This window comes from Balaenoptera acutorostrata, chromosome 1 (genome assembly GCF_949987535.1).
Source record: "Balaenoptera acutorostrata chromosome 1, mBalAcu1.1, whole genome shotgun sequence".
NCBI lineage: Eukaryota > Metazoa > Chordata > Mammalia > Artiodactyla > Balaenopteridae > Balaenoptera > Balaenoptera acutorostrata.
This window is the reverse complement of record NC_080064.1, coordinates 29,441,524-29,456,776: the sequence shown is the minus strand read 5'-3', so window position 1 is coordinate 29,456,776 and position 15,253 is coordinate 29,441,524. Positions and strand designations below refer to the sequence as shown.

Genomic DNA, 15,253 nt, shown 5'->3' with positions numbered 1-15,253 from the left:
GGCAGGTACCAGATTTTATCAGGAAGCTGCTCTTTGGGCTAACCATGTTAAAATTTTTTTCATTAAGCTGCCTTCTCTCAAAGAGAAGATGTTTCAAAAATATTAAAAAATGATAATAAATGATATGACAAAGCATTTGCAATAATTAAATGACACTCTATGTATCGTTCTTTCAATGAATTTTGGATCCACTGCTTCTGAACCAAGAGTCCAACAATTTGTTGAAGAGATGGTTCACTGCAGTGGCTAAACTCAAATGACATTCAAAACAATTACATCTGAGAATTTCTAGTGCTCAACTAACACTGTTCATTCAACTGTCAAAACAGCACAAGGAAAAAAAAAAACAGCCCTAGACTAATTCTATTTGTGCCTAAACTTACGTGAGATAGGATTTTCATCACTTTTACATATCCAAACCATTTAATAACCATTTAGTAATAAAAGAAATGATGGCATGTGACTATGCTAAGTTGCATAAGATACTGAACTATACAATTTTTCATGTATTCTTTATATTAGTGTCAAAATATATATACTGTAATTCTCTCAAAATAAGGAAGGTAGGAAGGAAGGCGTATTTTCATTTTAAAGATGGAAAGACACAAAAAGCTAGGCAAGGGAATTCCCTGGGGGTCCAGTGGTTAGGACTCTGCACTCTCACTGCTGAGGGCCCGGGTTCAATCCTTGGTCAGGGAACTAAAATCCCACAAGCCGTGCTGAGCGGCCAAAAAAAAAAAAAAAAAGCTAGGCAAATATTATTGATTCTGAAATACATCTTCTGTCATTCTATTTGCAGCAAGGCGAATCAAAAAGCCTCTGCAGTCGGCTGGTAGATTCAAGTCCATTTATTCTTGAAGAGAAATTTAAATAATTTAACTCTGGATCTAATAAGCATGACAATAACAAAATGGGATGTTCTGTTATGTGAGGACTCTCCCAATTTACTGGTCAATCCACTCCCTGGACCCTTACTCTGAGCAATATAGCAGATGCTAAGAGTGGAAGTTTAGAGTCAGACCTAGGTTCAAATCTTATCTCTTCCTAAATTAATCTCTTATGCCTCAACTTTATCATTTGTAAAACAAGAAACTCTTCACTTACCCTGTAAAATACAGGATTAAATGAGATAATGCATGTAAAGTGCTTAAATAAGCATTTATTTTGAAAAAAATCTCAATCTATAAAAGTTCTTCTTTAATATTTAGGTTGACCTTATATCCAGGTTTGCTCAAGATAGTCAGTTTACACTTGCTGTGCCAGTGTATTAATAGCATCCCCTCTCTCAATAGTGTCCTGGTTCAAAAAGATAAATTATATGGTCACAATATTAATTTGACAAAAGTAAATCTAACTTGAAACAAACATCATTAAATCAGAGGAAAGGGAACTATTCCAGCTAAGAACTGGCACTCAAAATCTCTCTATCCAAGCAGGTATAAATTAAAGAAATGATGGTCACATTTAGGTGTGTAAATTGTACCTCCCTGTCCTCCCCCAAAGAGACTCATAAGAGTTCAATCATAAATATTGAACTCTAGCTAATGATATGCATGTTGAAGCATTTAAATATAAAATGTACTGATTTCTGCAACTTACTTTAAAATGCTTCAAAAAAAATAAGGAAATGGGCAAAGGACTTGAACAAATATTTCTCAAAAGAAGATATACAAATGGTCCACAGCATATGAAAAGAGGACATCACTAATCAATAGGGAAATGCTAACCAAAGCTACCCCACACCCATTAGAATGGCTACTATTTAAAAAAAAAAGAAAAGAGGAAGGAAGGAACGGAGGGAAGGAGGGAGGGAGGGAGGGAGGGAGGAAATGCTGGTGAGGATGTGGAAAAATTGGAGCTGTAGCTGGGAATGTAAATGGTGCAGCCACTGTGGAAAACAGCAGAGAATGGCAGTTCCTCAAAAAACTAAACATAGAATTACCATATGATCCAGCAATTCCACTTCTGGGTATATACTCAAAAGGACTGAAAGCGAGGTCTTGAAGAGATATTTGTACACCTAGGTTCACAGCAGCATTATTCACAATAGCTAAAACGTGGAAACAACCCAAGTGTCTCACTAATGGATAAATGGATAAGCAAAATGTGGTATATACCTACATACAATGGAATATTATGAAGGGAAATTCTGACATGTTACAACATGGATGAACCTTGAGGACGTTATGCTAACTGAAGTGAGCTAGTCACAAAAAGACAAATACTCTTTGATTCCCCTTATATGAGGTACTTACAGCAGTCTAAACCTAAGAGACAAAGTAGAATGATGGTTGTCAGAGGCTGGGGATGCAAGGGAGAATGGGGACTGACTATTTAATGGGGTATAAAGTATCGATTTTCCAAGATGAAACATTCTGGAGATGAACAGTGATGATGGCTGCACAACAGTGAATGTACTTAATACCACTGAACTGCACCCTTAAAAATTATTATCATGGTAAGTTTTATGTTCTGTATATTTAGCCACAACAAAAAAACCTGGAAAAAAAATACGGTGGAGTGATGAGTATAAAGATATGTGATAAAGTAAACATAGCAAAATGCTAACAAATGTAGAATCTAGGTGGCAGGCATATGGGTACTCACTGTACAATTCTTTCAACTTTCCTGCATGCTTGAAATCTTTCATAATAAAACACTGGAGGAAAAAAAAAAATCAAAGAAATTTTCATCCCTACGAAAAACACTTGATGCAGAGCAACTAACCTACCCAGTATAAGAGAAACACGAGCCTAAAGAGATGAGAGAATGTAAAAGCCAACTTACACTAAATCTTCTAAAAGTTCATTTTAGCCACATTCAATGGGATCATCACAACTGTAATAACACTAACACAGTGGGAATATATTTGCCTACCCTAGCCCCAAAATAACAAATTAAGATTTAGCTCATCCAACATAAATAACCAATATTCTGAAGGCAATATTTGAAGCCCCGATTTAAGCAATAAATCCATCCACTTCTAAAAAATAACTAACCTGGACAGAAATTAAATCCTAAAAGTACATCAATTAGTAAAGATCTGTATACCACGTTATTTTCATTTTAGTAAATGCCTAGCACTTAGTAGACATTTAATAAGTGTTTAATGCCTTCTTTCCCCAAAAAACGAAAAGCCAAACAATGTCAAAAACAATCCATGCATGAATCTCAATTCCAGTTCCTGCTCAGTTGTTTTTAAAGTGAAGAACAGAAACTCTAATAGGTTAAAAAAAATTCTAATCCAGAACTAGGAGGTTTAGCAAAATTGTCCCCATGTTTTCCCCTTTGGCCACATAGGTAGCATTCTCTCTGCATTCTGAACAAACCCATTGTGGGCTAAGAGGTAAAAAGAGTTTAAATATTATGAAAATGGTGATGCATAAATGATAGACAAAGGAAAGTCCAAAATTCTTTTGTAAAGGGGAGAAAACTGCAACTACTATGAGGCCCCACCTATCATATGCAGAAGCAATGCTGACAAAAACATGAAAAGACAATCTAGATCCACGCTAACAGAACTTTCTGAGATGAGGAAAATGTTCCATATCTATGCTACTCAAAATGGCAGCCACCATTCACATGTTGCTGCTACTGACCACCTGAAATATGGCTAGTGTGAAAACCATACTAAGTATTTAATTTTAATTAACTCAAAGTGAGCTAGCCACATTTGGCTAGTGGCTACCAAAATGAACTGTGCAGATCTAGACCACAGACCACATATTTAAGGTAATTTTTCCCCAACAGAATCTAAAGCTCAGTACATGCTTAATAAACACTGACTAAGGAGGAAATGGAGAGTCAGAAAGGCTTTTGAACAGAACAAAAGCATCAGTTCTGGGCATTTTTCTACACATTGTATTGTGTCAACAAATATGGTGCTCCAATCTACATCTCTTTTCTACCTAGCATTCCACTGTACACACATGCTATAACATAAGCAGTTCCCTAGTGTTGTACATTTAGGTTGCCTTTAATTTTTCACTTAACATAACACTGTAATGATTATCCTTATCTTTAAGGACCTGTGCAATTATTTCCTTATGGTATATTCCTAAAAGCACAGGTACATTGTGTTGTTCTCCGGAACAGCTACAGCACCTTATATTGCTACCAGGAGTACTTGAGAATGTCCATTTCCCCACACCCTCACCAACAATAGCCGTCATATTGTTTTTTTTATCATGATGGAGATCTGAGGGAAAAAATGGTACTTCATTTTTGATTTAATCTGTATCTCTCATTTTCACGTGATTTATTCTTTCAAGTTAACGTACTTTTCAAAAAGGTTAGCCAACTGTTCCAGAGCTGTTTATTGAATAATTAAGTCATCCTTCCCTGACAATCTTGAAATACCAACTTAATCATGTACTCAGCACTTTCCATATGCTATCAGTTGAGGGCTCTGGGTGTTTCTCACTGTCCTTTCAGATTTAGTGCCATATAACTACTTCCCTTTCCCAAGTAGCTAACAAGCAATCCACCTTCCATATATAATAAAATTAATTTGTTGAATCCCTACTATGTGCCCTGGCACTGGGCTAATCATCTAGCCATCACAATAACCCTTGCTGGAGGTAGGTAAGAGATTTCCATCTCCATCTGAAATTGAACAGATACACTGAAGGATTAAGCAACTTGCCCCAAGGTCCCAGTTTAATTAAAAACAACAAAAAACTGATAAGAAACAAGGACTTCCATTTCTCATCTCATTCCAAGGTCTCTAGGTACAACAGATCATATAACTCCATGACCATGCCCTATTAAATGAACACTGCAGCTGAAAATATTCTGCTAAAAGTGGAACAGAAAATATCCCCTACCAAACCCCAAAGTACAAAATATCAATGCAGCACCTCAGACTGAAATGGGGGTGGGCTATTCAGAGCCTGGCCAGCTTAGCCTCCTTCCCTCATAATGCCTGAGGCACCTCCTCACTCCAGAGTATTTTAAAACCTCCTGTCCCACCTATACTTGGCTAAACTTACCAAAAATTCAAGGAAAACAATCATTACCACAGCCTACCTCAGAGTTACCTCAGTTTTACAGAACAGACTTTAGAGAATGAGTTTTGAATACAAATTTTTATAAATTATTATAACTCATATATAATAGATGTACACATTTTGAAGATACAGTTCAGTGAGTTTTGACAAAATATGAGTTTTGACAAAATATACTATGTAAACACCAACCCAACAATAGAATACTTTTATCACTCCAGTAAGTACCCTCTTGCCCCTTGGCAATCTCCTCACCAACCGCCATACAAATTATTTAGGTAGCTTAACAGAATCTGAGTAAACTAGAACTCGATAGTGGGAGCACTTCCAGAGACTGCCACCCAGTCAGCCATCTATTTATTCCCATGTTAATTCATCCTTTCTCTCAATATTTACTAAGCCTCTTCTATTTAACAGAGAATGTCCTAAGTGTAGGGATTCAGCAGTGAATCAAACAAATCCCTGCTTCGCTCTCTAAAGAGGTGAAGACACAATAGATGAAAAATAAATAATGTAATGTCCCATAGTAATAACGTGGGGTTGGGGAGGAGTATTGGTTAATGATCAGAGTACCATTATAGATAAGGTCGTCAAGGAAAGCCTCTCTCAGAACACTTTCCAATGTGATACATGCATACAAAGGGACATCAAAACTGCCAGAGTGGGACTTCCCTGGAGGTCCAGTGTTTAGGACTCCGCGTTTCCACTGCAGGGGGCGCGGGGTTTGATCCCTGGTCTCCCTGGTCGGGAAACTAAGATCCCACATCCCACATGCTGTGCAGCCAAAAAAAAGGCTTTGTGAAGGATAACTTTATTACACCTGAAACAAGAATTTTTTTTTACATTAAAAAATTTACCCAATTCTTTTTCTTTATTGGGCAACCCCACTCTGGCGCCTGACCAACTTCCTCAATCTCCTTCATTTTTAAAGTTTTTTTCTGATAGCCCATAGTCTGGTAGCCAAAGGTTTTAGTCAAGACTCTAGAACACATAGGACACATCCTTTAGATACAATGGGATCATCTTCCGGGAAGCCCTGATACAGTGGAGGGTCCTGGAGTGAAGAAATCTCTACGGTAACTTCAGAACGCAGTCTCACCTCTATGACTTCCTCTATCAATCCTTTCTGTAGGGACTTCCCCGGTGGTCCAGTGGCTAAGACTCCATGCTCCCAATGCAGGGGGTCCGGGTTCAATCCCTAGTCAGGGAACTAGATCCCACATGCCTCTACTAAAAGCATGAAGATCCTGCACGCCGCAACTAAGACCCAGCGCAGCCAAATAATTTTTTTTTAAATCCTTTATGTATCCTGCCCTTTTTATTAAAATAGACAAAAATAAAATTGAGTTATGAACCTCTCCAAAAAACACACAGGATTTCTGAAAGCAAAGCGATGGACTTCACAAACGCATACATTAAACACACACACACACACACACACACACACACACACACACACACACACACACACACACACACACACATATACACACTTTTGCCTCAGGACAGGCACCAAAAGTCTTCTAATTAGACATTCAGCAACTTCTTTTGCTTGGCCTTCTATCTTCTGAAACAAGCCAAGCTGTGCAGTTACTGCATTCCAGATGCTACAAAGCAAATCAGGCAGAACAAAAATGAGGACACTACACATGTGCCAGCTAAAAAGGCATGGGCAGGGGTCAGATCAATGCCTTTTGCTTTCTAAAAGCCCTTGGGTTTCTTTAGTGTGGAAACAAAATAATTCAATGTTTTGGGCCCTCCCCTCCCCACTGCACTGCTCCATCTCCCTCTTCTGAAGTTATCTAAAATTTCCTTTTTTATTTTAAAGAAGAAACAAAAGAAAGAAATAAAGCACCAAAGCAGAAAAAAAAATTTTTAGTGGTGATATGAGGACGTGCCCAACTATAAAAGATTGCTGCTGCAAGCAGAAACACAGGTCCATGGCTGCCAGATCTGATTTTTCAAAACAGCCTGAATCCACATTTTTACATGAAATCTCCCTGTTTTTCACTGTTGACAACTAATTCAAATTTACAACACTGTGTGAGCCAAACAAAACACATCTGCCGACTGGATTTAGTCCATGAGCCTTCAGTCTTCAACCTCTGCCATAAAAAGAAAAATACATGGTTCTTTCAGTGGTAGAGCTCTAACTCTGTGGAAAAAAGCACACCCTATGCTTCCAGTAACACACTATCATCTGAAAAATACACTACAAAATATATAAACATACATATGAAACCCCTAACTGTTAGAAGGAAAGCAAGAAGAAAACAATCTCACTCTTCACACACTAAGGTACTCCACTTCTACCACTAAAATAGGAACTGTAAACAAAACCCAATGGAAGAAAACAGTAGGAATGGATAGGATTTTCGTGAAACTGAGCTCACTAATGTTTAGCTTCCTCAGTATGTGCATCTACCCGTAACTCCTAGAGAAAAAAAAACTAAAAGGTGATTTTCCTGTGGCACAGCATTTAACTTTGGTTTAAAACATACAAAATACGATTCCCTAAAGAAAGGCAACCTTGGGCTTCCCTGGTGGCGCAGTGGTTGAGAATCCGCCTGCCAACGCAAGGGACACGGGTTCGAGCCCTGGTCCGGGAAGATCCCACATGCCATGGAGCAACTAAGCCTCTGTGCCACAACTACTGAGCCTGTGCTCTAGAGTCCATGAGCCATAACTACTGAGCCCGCGTGCCACAACTACTGAAGCCCTTGCACCTAGAGCCCGTGCTCCGCAACAGCAGAAGGCACTGCAATGAAAAGCCCACTCGCCACAACTAGAGAAAGCCCGCATGCAGCAATGAAGACCCAACGCAGCCAAAAATAAATAAATAAAATAAATTTATTTTTTTAAAAAGGCAATCTTTTAGAAAGGGTACCCATGACTCTTAACTCTCCTGGTAAGCCACGGGCAATTACTTTTTTATGGGTTATAAACCTGCACAAAGAGCCCACGTGCAGCAGCTAAGACCTGGCGCAGCCAAAAAAAAAAAAAAAAAACCTGCATTACAAACCCTACAGCACTGTTCTTAAATTTTGAGATTCCAATGAATGATGGAAGGTAATGACCCTTTGAGAAAATGCACTTCCCTCACAAAAATTTTAGAGTTCATGAGCTCCCTGTAGTCCATGGACCGTACTAAGAACGTCTTGCTCTAGAGAATATTAAAACTACCTGATCTCAAAACCCTCCACTTCTTCCCACCAACGCATCTCCACTCCATCTCCCTACTTCAGGCAACTATCATCTCCAGGCTACACCAGTACAATAGCCTCTTAACTGATAGCCCCACAATCCATTTTCTACACCCTTGGCAAAAGCGATTTTAAAATGTGAATCTGGGGACTCCCCTGGTGGCACAGTGGTTAAGAATCCGCCTGCCAACGCAGGGGACGCGGGTTTGATCCCTGGTCCGGGAAGATCCCACATGCCGCGGAGCAACTAAGCCTGTGCGCCACAACTACTGAGCCTGCGCTCTAGAGCCCGCGAGCCACACCTACTGAGCCCGTGTGCCACCACTACTGAAGCCCGCGTGCCTAGAGCCAGTGCTCCACAACAAGAGAAGCCACGGCGCGATGAGAAACCTGCGCACCACAACGAAGAGTAGCCCCCGCTCACCACAACTAGAGAAAGCCTGCGCGCAGCAATGAAGACCCAATGCAGCCAAAAATAAAAAATAAATTAATAAAAAAAAATACCTGTACTAGTTATGCTATTAAACTAATATGCTAAAGAACTACTACTACTGCTGCTGCTATGACTACTATTACCACCACCACCGCTAGAATTGGACTGTACCTAGTCTGCAGACTAAAAACACCAGTCTCCAAAACCGGAGATCTTTCACTAGTGCTAAGAGATGTAAAAAACAGAGATGGAACTGTATTGAACGTAAAGGCTTTTAGTTAAACAGTTCCTAACAGAAACTTCAATCCACTCTTCTACAAAATACAATCAAGCTTAAATGGCTGCAGAAAAAAACTGCTTTTGATATTGCTAAAGTGTGTATACTAATTCACAAAACAAATTTCCCAGTAGAAAACAAACTAAGCCCAGTTTGTTCCACAAGTTGTTCATGGCAGCAGCCAGCTTTGGCTCTCTAACAGGCTTGATACACACATCAGTCTGTCTAGATAACAGGAAAAACTACAACAAACAGTACTGCCACAAACAAGAAAAGGGAGGGCCATCTGAAAGGGGAAGAAAAAAATGGTGTGATACGTGCCTTTCCACTCTGGGCCTACAACCTATAAATTCTAAAAGTGACTATAATGATAATAGTGCTTAATATATGGTAGGTAATGAGCTAAGCGGTTTTCAATTTACCTCATTTAACCTTCAGTTACCCTATAAAATAACCAGTGTTGCCGCTATTTTGCAGATAAGGAAACTGAAGGACCTGGAAGTGAAGCTCCCCGACCTGAAACCAAAAGCTAGCAGAGCCAAAACTTGAACCCAGGCAGCTGGCTCCAGGATCCTTCCGTTACGCTGCCACCAGAAGCTTCATCGGCTCTCTCCCGCCAGGCTCTACCACGCTCTGAGGCTTTTCCTTCAATCCAATGAACAACCTCCCCGTAAACACTCAACTACCACTGACGGCTCCAACTGCTGGGCACCAGCACTACTCGCCAGTTTCTGCCGCCATACTCCATCCCTAAGACTTAGAAAGGCAAAGAGGATAACTGATAAAAGTTGCTTAGGTGCTAAGGGAGATGAAGGAAATTACCTTATTCAGGCAGAACACACGCCAATTACTACTGGAACGCAAGTCGGCCTCACCTCCAGCGTAAGAGAAATGAAAGTGGGCTCACCAATGTTCCCGTGCGTGATAAATGTGGACTATACCTCCTCTGGCCACAAGGCAGAAAAGAACGGAAGAGGTACCAACATTTACTGAGTGCCAGCCACATGCGCCCTAGAAGAAGACAGATCCAGGCCAATAGAGATTAGGCTGGGGGGAAGGGCACTCAAGAGTTCCGGGAAAAGGAGAAATCCAAATAATAGGATTCACCCGCCTAAGGGGGTAGACAGAGGAGGTGGAGGCCCCTCCCTGGCAGCTTGTAAGCAAGAAAAAGAAGGATAGGGGGTGCTCCGGAGAAAACGCGGCCCTGAGCGTCGGGAGCTAGGCCGGAGCGAGGGGAAGCCCTGAAGGGCGGGGAGGGGGAGGAGCCGGAGCGAGCAGGGCCCGCTCAGAAGAAGCCGAGGAGCAGGCGAGGGGGAGCGGCTCCGCGCCAGGCCTGCCGGGCGCCCTGAGCCAGCGGCCGCGGAGAAAAGATAAAAGACGAAACGAGTGGAGCAGACTGAGCTGCCCTAATTCCTATCAAAGGTCCTCACTCACCTGGGCCCACCTCAGCGATCGCAGCAGCAGCCTCGCAACGGCACAACCGGCTCGAACCTGCCCCCCGCCCGACAGCGCGCCCCGCGTCCCAGCTCTCCGACGGCGTCAGCTGCGGCGTCGCCCCGCGGCCTCCTGGGAAGTGTAGTCCTAGGTCCCGCCCTCCTGGTCAGCTTGACGGTCTACGGAACTACGTTTCCCACAAGGCAAGGCGAGCGCCGGGCCCGCCGCTCTGCGTCACGCGCCAGGTTGTCGGCAGTCACGTGGGCTGCTCCGCTCCATCCCCTCCCCCCGCCTGGGTGGCCTGGGGAAGAAGGAGGGAGGTGGACGGAAGGGGCGGGGGCGTTGCTGACGCCAAGGCCCCCACCATTTTGGAAGCAGCCTGGAGCAAGGGCCTGAGCCCCACCCACTCGCGGCCTCCTTCGTAGTCGGAAAGTCTCTGAGCTGGGAATCTGCTAGCCTGGCTTTCGGTCTCTGCCCTGCCACCTTTCGCTTCGTGACCTTGAGCAAATCTCCCCTCTCTGAGCCTCAGTTTCCTCCCCTATGAAATGAGACTCTTAATTTCTACCCCACAGAGTTGTTGCGGGACTCCGACAAAGTACGGCACACGAAAGCATCTACTACCCTGAAAGCGCGACTCAAAATGAATTTGTTTTTATTGTGACAGTGTGCTTCTATGGAGACCCAGAAGCCCGGGTGGGCAAAGCTCTCTCCACCCTCATCTCCCGCCACCGCTGCCCCCCACCTCCAACGACAATGGGAGCACATAAAGAGGTTTTAAAGAGTGTGGTCCTGTAAAGCTTATTAAAGTGGATGCCCTCACCTATAGAACCAGAAATTTCCTGGGAGGTATAGCCTTGGAATCTGCATGATAAACAGACTTCTCCAGTGATTCTTAACGCACATAGAAGTCTGACAACCACGGCATTTATCAAGGTTTTTGCACAGGCTGGTTTGCGCTAGAATTCCTACCCTACTGAACGCCAAGCTTTAAGACTGAGCTCCAATGTCACCTCTTCTGTGAAGCCTTCCAAGTTTACTAGCTCTTCCTCATCTCTGTCCTCCCACAGTACATTTCCATCTTATATATCAAGGACTGTGTTTGTCTTCCCCACCAGACTGTGAGCTCTTTAGAACAAAGATCAGTTTTGATGGATTTCTGCATCCCCAGGACAAAGTAAACAAAGTGAAGGTGAAAAAAAAATTGAATCTATTCTTCCTGCGAGAAAAACTCACTGGGCTCAACTCAAATCTCACATGATGCCACATCAGCTCTCACCCTTACTGGCCTCAGCAGCATTCCTTCCACACTGTTTTCTTTCTTCGAGCATTTCCTGTAGGCTGCATGCTGTGCAGTGCTTCTTGAGAGGTTCTGTTTCAATTTCATTTTCAATTCACAGATTTTCTGAGTGTCTACTATAGGCTATGCCTAGTGCAAGATACTAGGAACACGGTGGTAAACTAGGTAGATACAAAAATACATAGTCATTACTCTTTATTTCCAAAACACCTCTGTGTTCGATCTCTTACCTTTCTCCTACCTCTGCCCCTTCCCTAGCCCATAAACTTACCCCCTAGTTCCAGCCTCCTCTCTCTCTTCTCATTCAACCTCTCTCCCTGAGTGACCTCTCTCCTTAAGTGATTGGCACACTCAGGTAGCTTTTACAGCCCTTCTGTGAATTTTACTCCCTTATCTATGTCTTAGCATCAACTCAGTTCCAGATGTTTGTCACCATACCCTGATTTCCCACTGGTATCTCAAACTGAACCTGCGGAAAACTGAACTCTTTTCTCCAATAAGCATTACCTAATTAATTGTGCATACGTCTGTATTCTCCACTAAGCTTGGAGTGCCTCTCAAGGAAAAGAACACCTTATCACTCCATTCATTTGTTGAGCACCTACTATGGTCCAGGCCCTGTGCTAGAAGCTCAGGAGGAAAATGGTAAACAAAATAAATGTGGTCCCTGTCTTCACAGAGCTTAATTCTAACTGGAGAGACAACATTAAGGAGTCTGTCACATGCATAATTAATTACTACTTGTGATAAGGGCAACACAGGAAATTATATGAGACATATATATATAAAACAACACAGAATAGGGGTTGACAAACTGTGGCCTACAGGCCAATGCTAGCCCGCCTCCAGTTTTTTTATGGCCAGAAGCTAAGAATTGTTTTTTCATTTTTAAATGGTTGAAAAAAAATCAAAAGAATACTAATATTTCATGACACATGAGAAGTATATATGAAATTCAAAGTTCAGCATCCATAAATTTGTTTATGTATTTTCAATGGCTGCTATGACCCTGAGTTGAATAGTTGTGATGCTCTATGACCTGCAAAACCTGAAGTATTTATTATGTGCCCCTTATAGAAAAAGTTTGCTGATTCTTGACAGAGAATCCCGAGGTCCTGACCTAGACTTGAAGGTCAGAGGAGGCTTCCCTGAGGAACTGACCGATAAACTTACAGTTAACTAGGTTGAGAATTGGGGAAGAGCATTCATTCCAGACAGAAGAAACAACACACGGGAAAGCCCTGTGGCCGGAAGGAATTTGGCACATCCTAAATATTGTTAGGCCTACTATTGACTCTGGAGTGTAACAGGAACTAAAGCACAGTGAGCTTAGTGAGGTCAGGTCCTGCTGCGTTGGGTAGTCCACGTTGAGGATATTGGATTTTACTGTCAGAGCAATGGGAAGCCATTGAAAGGTGTATAAGCAGGGGAGGGATTCAGATTTCCCCTTTTTTAAAGGATTAAATAGGGGGACTTCCCTGGCGATCCAGTGGTTAAGACTCTGTGCTTCCACTGCAGGGGGCACGGGTTCAATCCCTGGTCAGGGAACTAAGATCCCGCATGCTGCGCAGCATGGCCAAAAAAAAAAAAAAAAAAAGGATTAAATAAATTTCCTAAACGATTAAATGAAATTCCTATTTTAAAGGCTTATTCGGTGTGAGAATAGATTAGGGCAAACTAGAATGAAAGTGAAGAGACCAATTTAGGAGGTATATCGCAATAGTTCAAATGAGAAGACACAGTGGCTTGATCCACCGTGTTTTCAGTGGGGATGAAAAAAAGTAAGCAGATTCAAAAGATACTTAGGGGGACTTCCCTGGTGGTGCAGTGGTTAAGAATCCACCTGCCAATGCAGGGGACACGGATTTGAGCCCTGGTCCGGGAAGATCCCACACGCTGCAGGGCAACTAAGCCCATGCGCCACAACTACTGAGCCTGTGCTCTAGAGCCTGCGAGCCACAACTACTGAGCCTGCGCACCACAACAAGAGAAGCCACCGCAATGAGAAGCCCCCACACCGCAACAAAGAGTAGCCCCCGCTCGCCCCAACTAGAGAAAGCCCGCACGCAGCAACAAAGACCCACAAAACACAGCCAAAAAAAAAATTTTTTTTTTTAAATAAAGATACTTAGGAGATCAAATCTACTGGTCTTGGTGATTGGATGAAAGAGGGAGAGAAGGAGTCAAGGCTGACCCCTAGGTTTCTGGCATGAGCAGCTGTGTGGATGGATGTGCTATTACTGCCTCCCTACCCCACTCTGCTTGAACAAGTCTCCCCACACTCATCACGATGTATTGAAATCATCCGTTACATGCCTGTGTCTCCCACAGACAGCCATCTCCTGGAAGGCAACAATGAGCTTGTTCTTTGTCTTCCTAGGGCCTGGCAGTGAGCTAGGCATAGAATTGGCAGCAGTAAATGTGTATGAACTTTTCTTCAGTTCTTATTTCTGTTTCTTACAGGAGCTCTCTATCCTTCTGACTGCTCAGGTTCAAAATCTCAGAGGAATCCTGGCTTCCTCTTTCTACCTCATCTACCATATGGCATCAGTCACAAAGTCCCATGTATTCTGTCCCCAGAACATCTGGTGAATCTCCTAGTACCCTGTTTCAGGCCTTCACATGTCTTAACACGTGCAAAGTGATTAGAACAGGGCCTGGGCCAGAGTAAAGGGTATATAAGTGTTGGCTATGATTAAGGACTCTTCCTCAGTCTCCCTGCCTCCTGCTTCTTTCCATTCAGGCCATCCTCCAGAAGGTAGTCCGAGTGCTATCTCTCAAATACAACTCTGATCTGAAGCCCTGGCTCCAGTGCTCTTAAGACCAAATCCTAAATCCTCAGTGTGGTCTACAAGGTCCCATGTGGCCTAACCTCTGATTATCTTCCCAGCTTCACCTTCACCTTCAAAGGCATTCCATTGCCACTGGGATGAAGGGCAAACTCAAGGCTTCCAGCATCTAGACTCCATGTCCTCACCAGCCTCAGCTCTTTCATACACAATGCTCCAGTTGTGTGTACTTGTCTTGACCATACTCTGGGTTTCCTGCCTCCTCATGCCAGCTCATGCCCTTCCTCCCCAATGACCCCATCTATCAAAGGCTTATCTTGTCAGTTCAGGGTCCCCCTCCATCAGGAGTACCCCCAACATCTACTCTGTATTTGTCAGATCCTACCTTATATTGTGGTTTCTGCACATCTCATCCCTCCACTACGTGGGAGCAAATGGATCGGCCATCTGTTGCTGTGCCTGCTCAGGATCTTTCCAATCCTCCTCCTCTGGTAACAGCACTCTGATAATCCTTTGAGATGACTTCATTCCCCCACTCTGGCTGATGAGCACATTTCATTCCTTCGGCCACAGTGATTGGTAGGTGGCTCAAACCAGGCTAGCAGAGAGAGTGAACATCAGCCTGAGACCTATGCTGGAACACTGAGAAAAGAGCCCTCTCTTTCTTCTAGGGTTGCTAAACTAGAAGAGTAGCAACCTGGACTTTTTTTTTTTTTTTTTTTTTTGTTGGGTCTTCATTGCTGCGCGCGGGCTTTCTCTAGTTGCAGAGAACAGGGACTACTCTTCGTTGCGCTGCACGGGCTTCTCATTGCTG

The 15,253-nt window shown here is 42.9% G+C and overlaps 1 protein-coding gene across 6 annotated transcripts in view; it reads right to left on the bottom strand.

The window, feature by feature from the left end:
• Positions 1-10,477, bottom strand: part of THRAP3 (thyroid hormone receptor associated protein 3) — a 73,077-nt gene extending 62,600 nt beyond the window's left edge. For 2 of the 6 annotated variants that reach the window (XM_007182522.3, XM_007182525.3), the window contains exon 1: positions 10,354-10,477. The gene's annotated coding sequence lies outside the window, so the exon portion shown is untranslated. Of the gene's footprint in view, positions 1-9,741; positions 10,145-10,353 lie in introns of those variants that run through there. The other 4 variants (XM_057547328.1, XM_007182527.3, XM_007182526.3 and 1 more) reach the window with 3 other exon arrangements.
• Positions 10,478-15,253: the final 4,776 nt, after the last annotated feature.